Genomic DNA, 18,501 nt, shown 5'->3' on the forward strand with positions numbered 1-18,501 from the left:
TATTAGAATGTGAAGACAAAAGGATTGATGAAATGCCTGAAAATGAATTCAAAAGAATGATCATACATTTACTCAGGAACACAGAAAACAAAGTCATGAGACAAAAATTCCATACATGAAATGGATGAAAAATTTTGCCAATAGATAGAGATATTGAAAGAAATCAAACTGAAATATTGGAAATGAAGATTTCAATATGTCAAATAGAATATACAGGGGAGAAATCATCAAAAACAGATTTGATGAGGCAGAAGAAAGAAATATCTGAGCTAGAAAACAAATCCTCATATAAAAAAAGAAAAAAAAATAGAAAAACTGAAAATAGTTTTCTAGGTTTATGGGACACTATCAAATGACCAAACATATGTGTCTTAGGAGTTCTTGAAGGGGTTTAAAGAAAGAATGGAGTTGAAAGCTTGTTCAGCTTAATAACAAAAGAAGACAGCACTAATTTAGAGAAAGAAAGGGACGTCCAAGGAAGTGGTACACACAGAAACAGAGAATGATGGTCATCATTATGAAAGAATGTGAAGCAGAAAAATCTCCTAGTAAAAGTACAAAGGAAATCTCCAGCAAACAATAGTAATATTCATGGAAAAATGATAGGACCAAGTTATTACTTGTCAATAATAGCTGTGAATGTAAATGGCTAAATTATCCAATTAAAAGATAAAGATTGTCTGAATGACTTAAAAAACAAGACCCATCTATTTTGCTACCTACAAGAAACAAACATTACACACACAAAGATACAAAGATACACACCCACTGAAAGTGAAAGGATAGAAAAAGATATTCCATGCTAACAGAGAGCAAAAACAAGCAGGTATAGTCATCCTAATATCTGACAAAATAGACTTTAATACAAAAACTGTTAAAAGAGACAAGGACATTATGTAATGATTAAGGTATAAATTCAACAGGAATATGTGACTCTCATAAAGTATACACTCCCAATATCAGTGCACCTGGCTATTTAAAACAAAAATTAATGGGACTAAAGGAAGACATAGACTCCAATACAATAATCATGGGAGACTTCAAGATGCCACTTTCATCAATGAAGAGATCAATTATCTAAAATAACCCCCCACAAAAAAAAAAGAGCTAATCTAAATTATAGACTAAATGGACCAATATCTACAGAACATTTCATCCCACAGATGAAGAGTACACATTCTTTTCATCAATGCATGGAACTTTCAGTAGGAAAGATCATATGCTAGGCAATAAAGCAAGTCTCAGCAAATTCAAAAAAACTGAAAACATACCATGTATCTTTTCTGACCACAATGGAATGGAGCTGGAAATTTATAATAAAAGAAACTCTACAAAACATGGAAACTCATGAAGATTCAACAACATGCTCCTGAATGAGCAGCAGGTCATAGAAAAAAATCAAAGGAAATCCAAAAATTGCTGAAAATGAATGAAAATGTTAACATATCAAGACTTATGAGATACAGCAAAAGCAGTGTTAAGCAGGAAGTTTATAGTAATTAACACTTACCTCAAGAAATGTGAAAGGCATCAAAAAATGATCAGTGCATCTGCAGGGCCTAGGAAAACAAAAACAATTGAAACCCAAAATCAGTAGGAAGAAAGAAATAATTAAAATTAGAGAATAAACAAAGTGAAACAAAAAGAATACAAAAGATTGGCAAAATAAAGAGTTGTTGTTTTTTTTTAAAAAATGATACACCATGGGCCAACCCCCCCCCCCAAAAAAAAAAGAAAGAGGAAGAAACTCAAATCAAATAAAATCAGAGATGAAAAAGTAGATGTTACAACAGATACCACAGAAGCAGAAGAACCATCAGGAGTTACTACAAACAGCTACATGCCAACAGATTAGAAAATCTAGAAAAAAGAGAAGAAACAGATTTCTGAACACATAAAATCACCAATATTTACCCATGAAGACACAGAAAACCTAAAAGAGACCTATAACCAAGAAGGAGATTGAAGCAATTATGAGACCACGCAGAGCTGTTGGGAAAAACATACCATAATCCACTGTTGGGAATGTAAACCAGTTCAACCCCCATGGAAAACAATATGGAGATTCCTTTGAAATCTGAAATAGATCTACCTAGGCCCTAGGCATCTCATTCATGGGTCTGAAATAGATCTACCTATGCCCTAGGCATCTCATTCACGGGTCTGAAATAGATCTACCTATGTCCTAGGCATCTCATTCATGGGAATTTACCCAAAGGAAAGAAATCAGCCCTTAAAAAATTATTTATTCCCCCATGTTTATTGTAGCATAATCCACAATAGCTAAGACATGGAATTAACCCAGATGTCTGTCACCTGATGACTAGATAAGGAACACTTGGTATGTATACTCCATGGAATACTACTCAGTATTTTGTCTTTTGCAACCATTTTGGAAGCCATGATGCTTAGTGAAATAAGCCAGTCTCAAAAACACAAGTATCATATGTTTCTCTGAAATGTGGCAGTTAATATAGAGTACCAAAACATGTATAGAAATGACATTGTCATTTTGGTATATGATCATTGTTTTTAGCATGTTTATATTCCTGTGAAACTGAGGTCCTCATACTTTTTATTTGTTGAATATTCTTGTGGTAAATTAATCCTGTGAGTACAGAGGGTTTTCTTCATGCTTTTGTAAAACTGATGGAGAGAGAGCAAGGAAGGAGAGGGAATTGGAAAGATTCAGGAGAGTGAGGAAAGTGTGATTGTCTCCTTGGAACTGTACCTAAGGAATGCATAAAACCCGTTCTCTGTATATTAATAAAATAACTAAAAAATAATAGAGGACCCTATGAATTCATACACACCATACTATTGAACTCTTGTGATATTACCATTAAAATTCATTTATTGTGGGCCTGAGGATCAAGTGATCCGAGTGAGTGCTTTCGGCTATGAGATAGGCTAAGGCCTTCCTTACATTGCTCTCATCTTCATTGTACCAGAAGATACTCAAGTGTGTTCTCTTGGTGAGCAGGAGGGGTTCTACAGGGTGAGTGAGAATCATCAATGACTTTCATGGTCTTAGCCAGGAATTGGCACATCATCATTTTTTCCTCATTCCATAGTCCGAAGAAGTCCATGGTCAAACTTGACATCAAGAACAAGGAAAAAAACTCTCCTCTAAGTAGCAGAAAGCTGCAAGGTCCAGTGGCAAAGGGTATTGGTGCATAATTCTAATACTAAGAGGCCATGATGCATAGATAAATAGTGATCTAATTCATTATGGGCTGCTAACAGATGCTTCCTTTTGGGGGAATTTTTTCAAAGAAATGGAACAGGCTTCAAGCCAAATTCCAATGAAATTCTAAGTGTGCAGTTTTCGGCAGCAGTACACTCAAAATGAAAACATCCCAGATTCCCTTTAATGAGCATATCCCTAACTACTTGTAAAGAAGAATCAAAATAATAAAGTCCACAGACACGTGAAAAGTCATTTCATCAGGAATCTAAAAGCACTCCTAGAGTAATCCTGAGTTTGGAACTATAATGGAGATTTAAGTTTAAATCCAGTGGCGCTAACTGCATGGCAATATACATAGGCCTTAGCTCCCTCATCTGTTAAAGGAGAAGTTAGTAATAACTGTCTTTTAGGAATGATGAGGGGGACACAATAAAAAAATGGTAAATAAATGGTCTTGTTGCCAATGAAGTATTTGGCACACAGTAGGCATTATCCATAATTTTCTATTCATATTTAATCTTTCTTGAAAGAATTGCTGTGTTTACTAAACTCTGAAGGTGCAGTAAGCTAAATTTGTTAAATCATTGATTGAGAAGCATGCGGTGGGCTTTTCTTCACTTAACGTTGTGTTTTCTGTTGGTTCTGATATCCATTTAGAATGGTGGCTCTCACACTATGCTGTAACCTACATAAATGTAGCTGCCAGTGGATGGCCTTTAGGTACATACTACATCTTTGGGACTAGAGAAAATGGGATTAAAAATGCATGACACTCTATTTTATTCCTAGAAACTTAGCTGTGAATCATTTTGTACACAATGTTTTCTACTTCACTTCCCAAAATGCCATTCATTGATAAACACTTAAAGTGAGGCACTAAGCAGCTTCTTCCTCCTCAAAAGCAGTAATTCACCCACATGTATTTCCACCTTCCCAATCCTCATAAATTATTCTACATTAATTAATTTTTAGTCTGGATGCAAAATTCAGTGCAACTTCTATTGAATGAACAACAGCTTCTAAGTGAAATTAGCTGATACAATGCTAAACATGGAATGGGAGCTCAATAAAATTATTCTAAATTCAGAAAATATTTGAAATGATTGCCTAGAGTCATAAAAGTAACAACCTATTCATGTGTAATGACTTACAGTACAAGAATTTCTATTGACATTCTATGTTGAGAATCATGCTCTTTAAATTGGGCTAACAGACTCAGAGAGGTAGATTATTTTCCCAATATCACACAGCTATAGAGTGGTGAACTGAGGACTTAAACACAGGTCCTCTCATTCTAAATCCAGTAATTTCCTATAATCTAAGCCAGAATAAGTTTTGATAGGTCACAAACTATAGAACAACATACAATGATTAATATTCTACTAACACCTGGCCGGCGCGGTGGCTTAACAGGCTAATCCTCCGCCTTGTGGCACCGGCACACCGGGTTCTAGTCCCGGTTGGGGCACCGGATTCTATCCCAGTTGCCCCTCTTCCAGGCCAGCTCTCTGCTATGGCCCGGGAAGGCAGTGGAGGATGACCCAAGTGCTGGGGCCCTGCACCTGCATGGGAGACCAGGAGAAGCGCCTGGCTCCTGGCTTCGGATCAGCAAGATGCGCCGGCTGCAGCGCGCCTACCGTGGCGGCCATTGGAGGATGAACCAACGGCAAAAAGGAAGACCTTTCTCTCTGTCTCTCTCTCTCTCACTATCCACTCTGCCTGTCAAAAAAAAAAAAAAAAAATTTCTACTAACACCCAATTTAGAAACGATCGGCTTTCTTTAAAAAAAAAAAAAAAAAAGCAACATGTTTTTTACTTAACAGCACAGCTCATTGAGCAGCTAGGGGAATATGACACCAATAAGGAGAGACAAGCTGACAGTATGCTGAATTTGATAAAAATTGTTTCAGATAATTTTGTAGGTTTGGGGTGCTGGGAGATACCATCTATGATTTGCTGAGCAAGTTCTTATCCTAGTTTTAAAGTACATGTACTTCGAGGGAAATTTGAATCTTACATTTGTATGCATATACTTTGTGCAATGGAAAAAAGCCAGAAAATCATGCAAAATAATTGTATAAGATGATATGGGGGGTATATGTGTTTATCTGGTTGTACTGTTACTTCTTCATGAAATCAGTAAATCTTAAAGCAAAAAAAAAGTTTTCAGAATTTTATTCAAGACCCCATTTTAAAGACAAACATTTAGAACTAGAAAAGTTACAGAAGTGTCCCAAATACAGACAGTGGTAGACTAGAGTCCAAGTTTCTGAATTCCAGTTGGGTAGTTTTTCCATTGTGCTACAGAAAAACAAAACAAAAAACAAAACAGGAAGGAAGGAAGGAAGGAAGGAAGGAAGGAAGGAAGGAAGGAAGGAAGGAAGGAAGGAAGATAGATCTTATGGTGAGTCACTTTACCAAAAAATGTTATTTTGTACATATCCTTTCTCAATACATCTCTTATTCTGATTCTTGGTGTTGTATGTTGATTTGCTTTTAAGTATATTGCACATACATGTATACACAAATGCATATGCCATGGTTATTTTGGTTTCTATGGTAGCTATTTGCCTGCTTCAAATCTTCCACTGCATGGGCTTATTTTTTTTTAATCCTCACCAATCCCCAACACATTTATGATATTGCTATATGCATACTGGGTACTTGATAAATATTTGTGGTTGCTGATGAAACTTCCCCTGCTGATAAACTACTGTTGAAAAAGCCTGAGGTCTATATTAGAGAGAAGCTTTTTCTCTTCTAAACTATCGATTGACTCTTGCATGACATTTAATAAAACCTTTCCATTACCAGTTGCATAACAGCAATTAAAACCCTCATCAAATCTATCTTAACTGCTTAGAGTCTTCCACTGGGGAGCATTTTCCTTGGCAAACATCTGCAATAAAAGGCTATTTAATCTTCATAACTGAAACAGTCAGTTAGGCTAATTTGTCTCTTTTATTGTCAGTTTACATTGGAGTCACACACAGCTCTAGTCCTTTGGAGAGGTACAGAAAAGAGCACAGCTCCTACAGCAAAAGGAATTAGCATTGAGGTCCCTGTCAGTGGCAGGAGTCACAGTTGGTCCAAGTGATTGTCAGTAATACATTTCTCAGTGAGATTGAGGTCAGACTAACGAAGATCTGAGAAACCTTCCATCAGGGATTCTCCATGTCTGTGCTCTCCCAGTCTAAACATGATGTGATGCTCTCCAACACTGGGGAAGTGATTCCACAAGAAAATTTTGCAAACATTACAGAATAACTAATTTTCCTTTTAAAGATATTTTGAATTTAGTTTAACTTCATATAAGATGGGGAGAATATTTATTTTAAGCAAATAAGTAAAAATAATACAGGAATTAAGACTTCATAAATGATATGATCTTAAATTAATAATAATAATAATAATAAGGCATCTGCCATGCATTGAGCTGACTATAGACCAACAGGCACTGTAGCAAAGGCTCTTTTCCTTCTATGGTCTCACTGTTCACTTGATTGTCCCTGAGTCTATACCAGTTTAGGCTTGGGCGATCCTAGGCTTCCTGGAATAAGTCATATTAAGCTGTCCTGATATTTATTTATTTATTTATTTATTTATTTATTTATTTTTGACAGGCAGAGTGGACAGTGAGAGAAAGACAGAGAGAAAGGTCTTCCTTTGCCGTTAGTTCACCCTCTAATGGTCGCCGCGACCAGCGCGCTGTGGCCGGCGCACCGTGCTGATGCGAACGCAGGAGCCAGGTGCCTATCCTGGTCTCCCATGGGGTGTAGGGCCCAAGGACTTGGGCCATCCTCCACTGCCCTCCTGGGCCATAGTAGAGAGCTGGCCTGGAAGAGGGGCAACCGGGATAGAATCCGGCACCCCGACCAGGACTAGAACCTGGTGTGCCGGCGCCGCAAGGTGGAGGATTAGCCTGTTGAGCCACGGCGCCGGCCTCCTGATATTTAAATAGGAGTTTGTTAAGGTTAAGTCAGGGTTAGTGATAGATCGTTAGAAAGATATTAGTGATAGATTATGTGTAATAGCATACAGATTGTTGAGCATATTTCCATTCCACAGAGAAGGAAACAGAGGCTAGGAAGTTCAACAAATTGTCCAAGAGTAATAGCTAGTAGTATTTCAAACCAAACTTATCTTATTACAAAGTCCACAGGAGCATTTGAAAAATTTGGAAGATAACATATTAAAATAATTGTAACAATCATTTCTATGAACTTTTTCCCTTTATTCTTTCTTTATATTTTGTGTCTTCTTCCCTAATTACTCTACAAAGAACACCTATCACTTCTTAAATAAGAAAGAAATTAAGCACTACTTATAAAAAGTAAGCTGGGTGTGGCTGGCATCGTGATGTAGTAGGTAAAGCTACCACCTGCAATGTTGGCATCCAGCATGGTCACAGGGTCGTGTCCTGGCTGCTCCAAGTCTGATCCATCTGAAGCAGAAGATGGCAAAAGTGTCTGGGCCTCTGGCACCCATGCAGAAGACCCAGAAGAAGCTCCTGCCTCCTGGCTTTGGCCTGGCTCAGCCCTGGCCATTGCGATGATTAAATCATCAGATGTAAGATATTCTCTCTCTGTCTCTCTCTCTCTGTAACTTTGACTTTCAAATAAATAAGTTAATCTTTTTTAAAAAAGTAAGATGAGTAATATATTAAAGGGAAATAGCTTGACAGTAGTTATCCAAAACTATAACATCACTTCAATTATTTATAAATTATGATTAAATACTTTGTAATCATTGACAAATTTGTCATTTGTTCTTTCTACTTGTATAATCTTCCCTTTATTTTTCTATAATAATCTATTGTACTTTTTGGTGTGATTGTCTAATTGTATTGCAAGGCTTTATCATTCTTGATGGAAATGTGCTTTATATCAATATTATTCTGCATGATGCTTTGCCTTCCCTCTCCATCTGAGCATTTGTGATGTTTTCTATTTTTTGGCAAGAATGTAGTTGACTAAAAATATCTCTATAAACTAATGTGTTCTTAAAGTTGTTCTTGAGAATATATTTTCAAACATGACAATATTAATTTGAAGAGTATTTCCCCTGATTTTCACTACATATTGATACATATATTTCCTCAAATATTTTATCAGTTTATGAATAGTGTAGTAAACATAATAATTTTCTTATATCTGTATCATCAGTAATCTTTATCATTTTGCCTAATATTTACTCATCGATCCATTCATTCATTCATCAAAAATTTATAGAGGCTTTATTTCAGGTTAGCATAACATCAGTTCTTTTTTAAAAAATTTATTTATTTATTTATTTGGAAGACAGAGTTACAGAGGGGCAGAACCAGAGAGAAAGTGAGGTCTTCCATTCACTAGTTCATTCTCCAAATGGCTGAAGCTGAGCCAATCCAAAGCTAGGATCCAGGAGCTTCTTTTGGGTATCCCACACAGGTTCAGGGGCCCAAGGACCTGGGCCATCATTCACTGCCCTCCCAGGCCATAGCAGGGCTGGATTGGTAGTGGAGTAACTGGGGCTTGAACTGGCACCCATATAGGATGCTGGCACTGCAGGCAGTGGCCTTACCCACTAAGCCACAGTGCAGACACAACATCAGTTCTTAAAAGCACAGAAATAATCCCTGACAATGTGAAAATTACAGTCTTTCGGGGGATATAAGCAAAAGCAATTGTAATTTAGTGTCATTTTTATTTTGATAAGAAAGCAGTGCAACAAAACATTAAATTAAGAAATAGAAGGAGATACAAAAAAAAAAAAAAAAAAAGGAAAAATCTCCCATGTTCATGGATTGGAAGAAACAATATCATCAAATGTCCATTCTTCCAAAAGCAATTTACAGATTCAACGTGATACCAGTCAAAATACTAAAGACATTCTTCTAGATATAGAAAAAATGATGCTGAAATTCATATGGAGGCATAGGAGACCTCGAATAGATAAAGCAATCTTACACAACAAAAACAAAGCCGTAGTTATCACAATACCAGATTTCAAGGCATACTACAGGACGTTTATAATCAAAACAGCCTGGTACTGGTACAAAAACAGATGGATAGACCAATGGAACAGAACAGAAACCACAGAAATCAATCCAAACAACTACAACCAACAATATTTGACCAAGGAGCTAAAACCAATCCCTGGAGCAAGGACGGTCTCTTCAACAAATGGTGCTGGGAAATCTGGATCTCTACATGCAGAAGTATGAAGCAAGACACCAACCTTACACCTTACACAAAAATCCACTCAACATAGATTAAAAATCTAAATCTATGACCCGACATCATCAAATTAATTGAGAACATTGGGGAAAACCTGCAAGACATTGGCACAGGCAAAGAGTTCTTGGAAAAGACCCCAGAGGCACAAGCAGTCAAAGCTAAAATTAACAATGGGATTATTTCAAATTGAGAAGCTTCTGTACAGCAAAAGAAACAGTCAGGAAACTGAAGAGGCAACAAACAGAATGGGAGAGATTATTTGAAAATATACAACTGATAAAGGATTAATAACCAGAATCTACAAAGAGATCAAGAAATTCTACAACAATCCAGTTAAGAGATGGGCAAAGGACTTAAACAGACATTTTTCTAAAGAAGAAATCCAAATGGCCAACAAACACATGAAAAATTGCTCAGGATCACTAGCTGTAAGAGAAATGCCAATCAAAACCACAATGAGGTTTCACTTTACCCCAGTTAGAATGGCATTCGTATAGAAATCAACAAACAGCAAGTGCTGGAGACGATGTAGGGAAAAAAGTACCCTAACCCAGTGTTGGTGGGAATGTAAACTGGTAAAGCCACTATGGAAGACAGTATGGAGATACCTCAGAAATCTGAATACAGACCTATCACATGATCCAGTGATCCTACTCCTGGGAATTTACTCAAGGGAAATTAAATCCATAAACAAAAGAGCTATCTGCACCTCCATGTTTATTGCAGCTCCTTTCACAATAGCTAAGACATGGAATCAACTTAAATGCCCATCAACTGAAGACTGGATAAAGAAATTATGGGATATGAACATTATGGAATACTACACAGAGGTTAAAAAAAATTCAGTTATTTGCAACAAAATTGATCAATATGAAAAACATCATACTTAGTGAAATAAGCCAGTCCCAAAGGGACAAATATATGTTTTCCCTGATCTGTGAGAACTAATAGAGCACCTAAAATGGAAGCTGCAGAAATGATTTTGACACTTTCAGAAGCAATAACTTGAACAGTCCTTGTCTTGACTGTCAAGGAACAGTTTTTTTTTTTTTTCTCTTCCTCATACTAATTGTTGAACTCTTTACTTAACATAGAGTTAAACATAGGTATATAAAGTCAATTGAAAATAGAGATCTCAGTTAAAAATAAGAAGGGGAGTAAGAGAGGGTTGAGGAATTTGTAACTTTAAAGCTATATAGTTCTGCATACATTCCTAGGGACTTACTTCTAAGGGTACAGTTTAAAAACTTGTCATGATTCTCCAAATCCCATTAAAATTGGAGATAAAAATGCCAACTTAATTGCTAAAGTGATCATATTAAGTGTTAAAGTGAAAACATAGATAGGATTAAGTGTTAAACAGATCATATAAATAGCATCAAGTGCCTGGTAATAATAATAGAACTAAAAAGGAGGGAATGCCCATTATGGGAAGCAGTCCACACAGCAGATTCATAGAATGACAATCGCTTTTAGTAACACTATGACCTTGGAATCATCCCTTAAGGCATTTTGATCTGACTGAAAAGCCCACAAGAACATTTCAGATATGGAAAGCCAAGACACTTTGGTCAAAAATATCCTCCATTAAGGATCTCTATGAATGAGACCTTAGTGGAAATACGGGGCCATGAAAGAAGGATGTACTTTTTTTTTTGAAGGGAGGAGAGAATTTCTACTTTTCTTATGGCCTTGTCTAAATACCGTCACAAAATGCTTCCATAGCCTTGGCAGGTCATGGCAAGAGCTTTGGGTTATCACTGACATCATAAATAAGAGTGTCAATTGTTAACAACAGAAGTCACTGTGCACTTACACCCCATGTAAGACCTCTGTCTTCAATGAATTGTACTATGAAAATTAACTGCAAAACTTGCTCTCAAACAGTACTTTATATGTTATATGTGTGTGTGTGTGTGTGTGTGGGTACAAACTGTTGAAATCTTTACTTAGTATAGAGTTGGTCTTCTGTATATAAAGTTAATTAAAAATGAATCTTAATGAATAATGGGATGGAAGAGGGAGTAGGAGCTGGGAGGATGGGACTGGAGGGAAAAACCATTATATTTCTAAAGTTATACCTATGATATTTGCATTAATTAAATAAAAGCTTTAATAAAAATAAGTAAATTTCATGATGTTGTGCTGATATTAGTATATGTGTTGATATGAGTATATGTTTTTATTCTTTGTGATGGCTCTTTCTTATTTATTTATTTATATAAAGGGAACAGAACATAGTGATACTTCCCTCCATCATGCACATCTTCCAATCTTCTTTCTTATTTTTCCTTTAATTTTTCTGATAATATACTTTTAATTTAACGTATAATCATAAGCTTAATTCATTAAATTAAGAATTCAACATGTGATAAGTAGAAAAATGACTGTTTCTCAAGAACATAGACAAGGGCTATAAAATAATCAAATCTCAAGATCTCAATTTCACTCATAGACATTACGTTGTTGTTGTACTCTATATATTATTTACCACAAATCAGAGAAAACATACGATATTTGTCTTTTGGGGACTGGCTTATTTCAGTAAGAAAATGGTCTCCAACTGAATCCATTTTGTAGCTAAAAATAGGATTTCATTCTTTTTATGGCTGAATAGTATTCTATTGTATATAAATACCACATTTTCTTTACCCAGTCATCAGTTGATATACATCTGTACTGATTCCATATCTTAGCCACTGTGAATTGAGCTGCTATAAACTTGAGGGTACAGATGATTCTTTCACAGGCTGATTTCATTTCCTTTGGGTAATCTCCTAGGGGAAGGATGTCTGGGTCATATGGTCGATCTATTTTCAGATTTCTGAGGATTCTGCATACCACCTTTAGCAGTGGTTTTATTAGTTTACATTCCCAGCAACAGTGTACTAGGATACCTAGTTCTCCACATCCTTGGCAGGATTGTTATTTTTATTTACTTTGGATTTTTTGGATGATAACCATTCTCACTAGAGCTACGTGTGACCTCATTGTGGTTTTTGTTTGTATTGCCCTGATGGCTAGTGATCCTGAGCATCTTTTCATTTGTTAGAAACTCATTAGATACTATCGTGGGGGTTTCCATTAAAAATATTAGTGCCTGTAGTAGTGTTTCCCCCTTTTTATCTGAATGAGAATGTGGCACCTATGTTCTATTTTACTTCCTACTGGTTTAACAGCGTAGACGGAAATTATCCTCCTTCATATCACATTTTCCCAGGTTCACCAAATTTGACGCACTTGTTTGATCAGTCCTTATTCACATTCTTACTTGGGGAAGTCCCAACTCTATTTTTCTCTCCTGACCAGTTAGTTTCTATCAAGCAGAGATAATTAACTCTTAGATCCATGTGACCTGTGGGCTACATATTTGCAGATTTACAGAGAAGCCATATTTTAAGGGAGATTTTTATTTCTAGTGGAATGGAGGGAGACAGAGGAGGAGGAGTCTTTCTCGGCTTTGTTTCTTGGCATCAGCTTTCAAGAGCTAAGTCTTCTTTATTCCACAAGACTTAATCATAAATTTAGGAGCATCTCCATTGGCATTTCCATTCACCCCCTTTTCCACTGCTTATCAATTCAGCCTTTACAAATGAAACTTAGAAACTTCCCAGACCAGATCAGGGTACTGCTTGCAGCCAAACATAAAATGAAGGTGGGTTCGGGAGGATGTACCAAACAAAAGAGTCAAATTGTGTTAGAAATGTTTGGATCCAGGCCAAAAATAAATCAAATAGGTATTTACACTTGAAGTAATGTGCTGCATGTCTCTCTGCTGTAAACCCTTCATAGCTGATCAATACCATTTACACCACTCACTGGAAGCAAGTAGTAAACGCCTTTCATCTCACCTGTTTCCAACCATTTAACACTGTTAAAAAAGATGGCTAGAAACATCAATTGGGGTGATTCCTTCTAAAATGAAAATGGGTCAATTAGTCTTAGTGACATCCATTGTGTAGAAGCAGGAAGTAAAAAGGGAAAAGGGAAGGGAAAATCACATAATGAATCGACATTAGTTTGCTAAGTTCATCAAAGTTAAGTTTGACTTCTGGGTTCTGTAAAACAAGCTGGAAAAGGGGGAAACAAGTGTTCTTCTATTGTATTGCTAATATTTTTTGGTACATATGCACTATGGATTACTTTAAAATTGATTATACTATAAATGTATCCAGTTGAACAAAAACTCCAAACTTCCAGCTCCAGACATTATTCATGTCAAATTTCCTCAGCGGCAGTGGAAATGGGTGATCAATGCCATTTAAAAAGGAACAGATATTCATTATTAATAAACATGGCAAGACTGAAATGAGGTAATTAAGTAGAAATAAATTAAGTTTTACTGAATTCCAAAGGGAAAACCTGGCAGGATTGATTTCTGTGTTCATTTAATTAATGTTTATAGTGGAATTCAAAGAGAGTAGAAGATTGAGGAGTGGCACATGGTATAAAAATTTCCAAAAAGGGAATGGGGATATTTTAAGATAATAAAAATATCGCTTCTTTGTGAAGTCTCACATTTTCTACATTAATTGCTGAATTCTGGCAAAGTGATCTATATTTAAGTAGATTTTACTTGGTCAGGCCCCAAACCCATTTCTGTTGTATAATCTGGCTGAAGGAAGAAATAAAACTTAACTTTTGGCCCAGGAAACTTATGATCTCATTCATTTCTTTTTTATTTTGTAAGTATGTTCAGTTTTTCTCCACAAATTGAGAAAAATTCTGAATATTCCCTTGATGACTTGGCATCACCACCAGCTCCTTTGATCTCACCAGTGTCTTGCAGTGGAGAAACTGAAAATATTTCCCATAATTCTCCTTTCTTTATTGTTCATGTTAAACTCAGCCAATAAGAGGCTCTTACGTGAAAGTTGGAAGACATCAGAAAAGTAGGCCAGTGATTAACACACTTGTACCCATATCAGAGCACCTGGGTTCAAGTCTTGTGTTCACTCCTGATTCCAGCATCCTATTAATGTGGACCCTGGGAGGCAATAAAACCCAGCTCAAGTGATTGGATTCCTGCCAACCAAGTGGAAGACTCAGACTGAGTTCTTGACTCTCAGCTTTGGTCTGGCCCAGCTGATGTGGGGATTTGGTGAGAGAACAGGAGGATGATCCAGTCATTGGCCCCCAGACTCATAATCTGAATATAGCTTCTAAGGCTGAGAGCAGATAGGATAACATTGGTGATGAATTAGTTCTTTGGAAACAGTGAACGGCTGACGGACTGGGGAAGACAGCTCAAAAGACAGGTCATATAAAGAGTAGCTACTGCAAATGTTCTGTGAGTCATCAGGATCATATTTGTCTGTGACCCATTATGATATATCAGAGCAATAATATAGAGCTTCAGGATATGGACACTCTCTACCAAATAATATGGAAGTCCATGGTGAAGGTATATAAGTGAGAATGAAAACAGGGAGAGAAATGTATTGGATTATCATAGTCTCTAATTATTATTTCTGATTTTCCTCACAAAAACATAAGATGGAACTACTCCGAAAACAGAGGATGAACTGAAAGCCTTTTTAGAACTACTCAGTTTCTGATTGTTTTATGTACATGGAAGGCTACAATTACTGAGAAATTTTGTGGTGAGAGACTTCTCATTAAAAATAGAGAATAATGAAGGTGAAGCAGTCCTTGAAGTCTGAGTCTGTGCTAGTACATTACAATGAATAGAAATCACTCTCACTCTTTGAACCATAGATACTTAACAGCTTTGAAGCTATACTTCACCAGAAAATGCCAGATGTCAGAGATAACACCGATTGTTTACTCCTCAAAAACAATGTCATTTATAACAGGAAAATACTCAAGAGGCTCATCAATCAAAGACTCGCCTGCCGGCAGTGATGCAGACAGACTAAATACTCTGAAGATCTTTCCATTATAAAACAGCTAGAATTGGGAAAATAAAATTTTTAATAAAATGCTACGACTAAATAAGAAAAACTCACTAGACAATTAAAAACAGAGTTGAAGCAGAGATAGTGGTAACATTTTCAGGAAAGTGAGTTCACCCTAAAGGCAGCAATGAAGGGATAGGCAGGGGGCACAGAAGAGATAAGTCTAAAGCTTGTGGCAACACAAGATGGGGAGCTGAGGTTCCTATCTTATGCCACGATACAAAGAGGTTAAAGTGGCTCCACAGTCTGAATACACGGGACTAACAGGATTATCATTAACAAATTCTTTTAAATGGTACCTTGCAGGGGTGGGGAGCCTTTATTCTGCCATTGGGCCATTTAGATATTTATAACATCACTGCAAGCCATGCAAAATTACCAATTTAAAAATTAGCTCGCTATAGATTTATTGGATTTACAGCACCACTCATGGTCACCTTGGCAGGGCCAGATCAAATGATTTTGAGGGCTTAAATGGCCTGTAGGCTGGATTTTCCCACCCACACAGATTGTTTTCTTGTAAAAAGTTAGGAAATAAAAGAAGGAATAGGGGGCAAAAAAGTCAGTTATATGTAGGTAACTATAGACTAGTGTTGTTTGTATAATAAAAGAATAACGAAAATGAATGTGTCATTTTGAAGATTTAAAAAGCTAAAATGCAGAAAAACAATGACACAGGAGCTGGGAAAGTGGAGAATTGCATTTTCGTGAGGGAGACAAAGAAATTATCTTTGGCCTCTAACTATGCTTGATACAACTAGAACAAGAGCCAATTTAAAAAACAGAAGTGAGGAGTAGAAGTTTCTGTTTAGTAAAGGGAAACAAATGTAATCAATTAGGCAAACAAGCAAAAAAGCAAATTAAAAGTGAAAGGAGAGAGGAAAAGTAATGATTAAAGAGTAAGTAAAAACTACAAGTAAATAAATGAAAATAAACTCAAATTTACCAAATTCAAATTTAAACCAAGAATAGTTAAATCCCCAAATATAAATGTTTATAAAAATTAAAATCTAGCTATCTTAAAGAGAGACTCTTAAACATAAATATGTGAAAAGATTGAACGTAACATGAAGAGAAACATCTGTAAAAGGATAGGAAAGTTTAATTAATATATAAAATAGATTTTAAAATAAAGGAATCATATAGTGGTAAAATTCAATTTATCAAGAAACATAAAACAATTCTAAATGTTTGTAACTAATAAAATAATCCAAAAATACTTGCACAAATTTTTATTAACCAATAGGAAAAAAATAATACTTTATCATCCAATTCTCTATTACTAACAGGTGAATCACAGGAAGATTAAGAAAAATATTAGGATGGAGTCAGTGCTTTGGCATGGCAGATAAAGCTGTCACCTGACGTGCCAATATTCCATTTGGGTGCCAGTTAAGTCCTGGCTGCTCCATTTCTAATTCAGTTATCTACTATGGCCTGAGAAAGCATTGGAAGATGGCTCAAGTGCTTGGGCCCCTGCACCCACATAGGAGACCCAGAAGAAGCTCCTGGTTCCTGACTTAGGATCTGCCCAGCTCCTGCTGTTGTGGCCATTTGGGGAGTGAACCAGCAGGTGAAAAACCTCTCTCTCTACCTCTCTGTAACTCTGTTTTTCTAATAAATAACTAAATGTTTAATAAAAAGAAGAAAAATACTGGGAAAGTGAACAATTCAAGTTTTACCTATTTAACATAAATATAAATCCACATCTAAGGGTTTCCAAAATAGCAGAATAATGTGAGGACAGTCTGAATCACTTAGGGCAAAATTAAAAACTAAAAAACAAACAAACAAACAAAAAAAGCAGGATAGAAGCTACTCTCCTGAGAAAAAGCCATAGGGAATTTGCAGTGGGAAACCCAGCAAGAACAACAGAGATGGTCCAGATCGTGCACCCAAAGACAAAGAAGGAAAAAAAAAATAGCAGAGGGGTTCAGCCTGGGGAGGAGAGTGCTGGCCCCAGCAGACCAGGTGAGAGGGGAATCTGTGGGTCCATGGAACTGTGGACAGAGTGGGAGGGAGTGCTTGGCAAATTGCTTTTCAAACTCCACACAGAGAAAAAAATAAATGAACAATTAGGGAGGTGTCATTCCCCTCCTCCTCCTCCTATCCTCCCACTCTGCAGAGACCAGCAGCTGGCTGGCCTGGAGAAACCACTTCACTCCTTTGTTTGTTTGTTTTTTCTTTCTCTATTTTTGGACTTAGGCAAGTGGTGTATGGCAAGGGGAAGCTTGGGCTATTGAAAGCTCATGTCCACCCGCCACCATTGAGAAGTGAACCAGGTTCCGGCAGGTGGGGGCTCCACACACATGCCTGTGAATCACAGACCTATAGAAGCTCATAACAGAGGGAATTGTGCTCACAGGAAAGATGCCACAGATCAAACATGCAGTTTATTAAGTAGTGCAAACCAGTGCTAAACACACCAGGGACTAACACCAGGGCATCCCACAGCTGTGAGGAGAAGGGCGGGTCACACCAACTGAGGTGAACACCTTCCTCCATCCAGATAACCAGAGAAGAGCTACAAAACCGATGGGGGTCCTATTTGGGATACTTGCTCCACCCTGGAATACTGAACAGTGCAAGCAGGCCACATCCAGCACATAACTCTTGGTACTCACTGAAAGTATAGATGTCTCACTAAGCTACAAAGATACAAATCAAAGACAAAAGCAAACAGATAAAAATACACAGATGCTGAAAAACAAAAAGAAACTTAAATAAGAATAAGGAAGACACTAAGAGCCTCCCAAAGGAAGTTAAAATGAAGAGATTAAAGATATGCCAGAAATAGAATTCAGAAAATTAGTCATCAGATTACTTAGAAACAACCAGAAGCAAATTCACGAACTAAATGAAAATTTCTCCCTTGAAATTGAGATATTAAAAAGAAATCAGGGCTGGCACTGCAGCTCAATAGGCTAATCCTCTGCCTGCGGCGCCAGCACACCGGGTTCTAGTCCCGGTCGGGGCGCCAGATTCTGTCCTGGTTGCCCCTCTTCCAGGCCAGCTCTCTGCTGTGGCCTGGGAGGGCAGTGGAGGATGGCCCAAGTGCTTGGGCCCTGCACCCCATGGGAGACCAGGAGAAGCACCTGGCTCCAGGCTTTGGATCAGCGCAGTGCGCCAGCTGCAGTGCGCCAGCCACGGCGGCCATTGGAGGGTGAACCAAAGG

At 37.1% G+C, this 18,501-nt stretch overlaps 1 long non-coding RNA gene across 1 annotated transcript in view; it reads right to left on the reverse strand.

The window, feature by feature from the left end:
- The window catches only part of LOC133771885 (uncharacterized), a 423,974-nt gene that overhangs the window by 129,203 nt on the left and 276,270 nt on the right, over window positions 1-18,501 (reverse strand). Inside the window, exon 4 of the long non-coding RNA XR_009867647.1 lies at window positions 1,511-1,559. This is a non-coding gene — a long non-coding RNA (uncharacterized LOC133771885). The remainder of the gene's footprint in view (window positions 1-1,510; window positions 1,560-18,501) is intronic.

Source organism: Lepus europaeus, chromosome 12, assembly GCF_033115175.1.
Source record: "Lepus europaeus isolate LE1 chromosome 12, mLepTim1.pri, whole genome shotgun sequence".
NCBI lineage: Eukaryota > Metazoa > Chordata > Mammalia > Lagomorpha > Leporidae > Lepus > Lepus europaeus.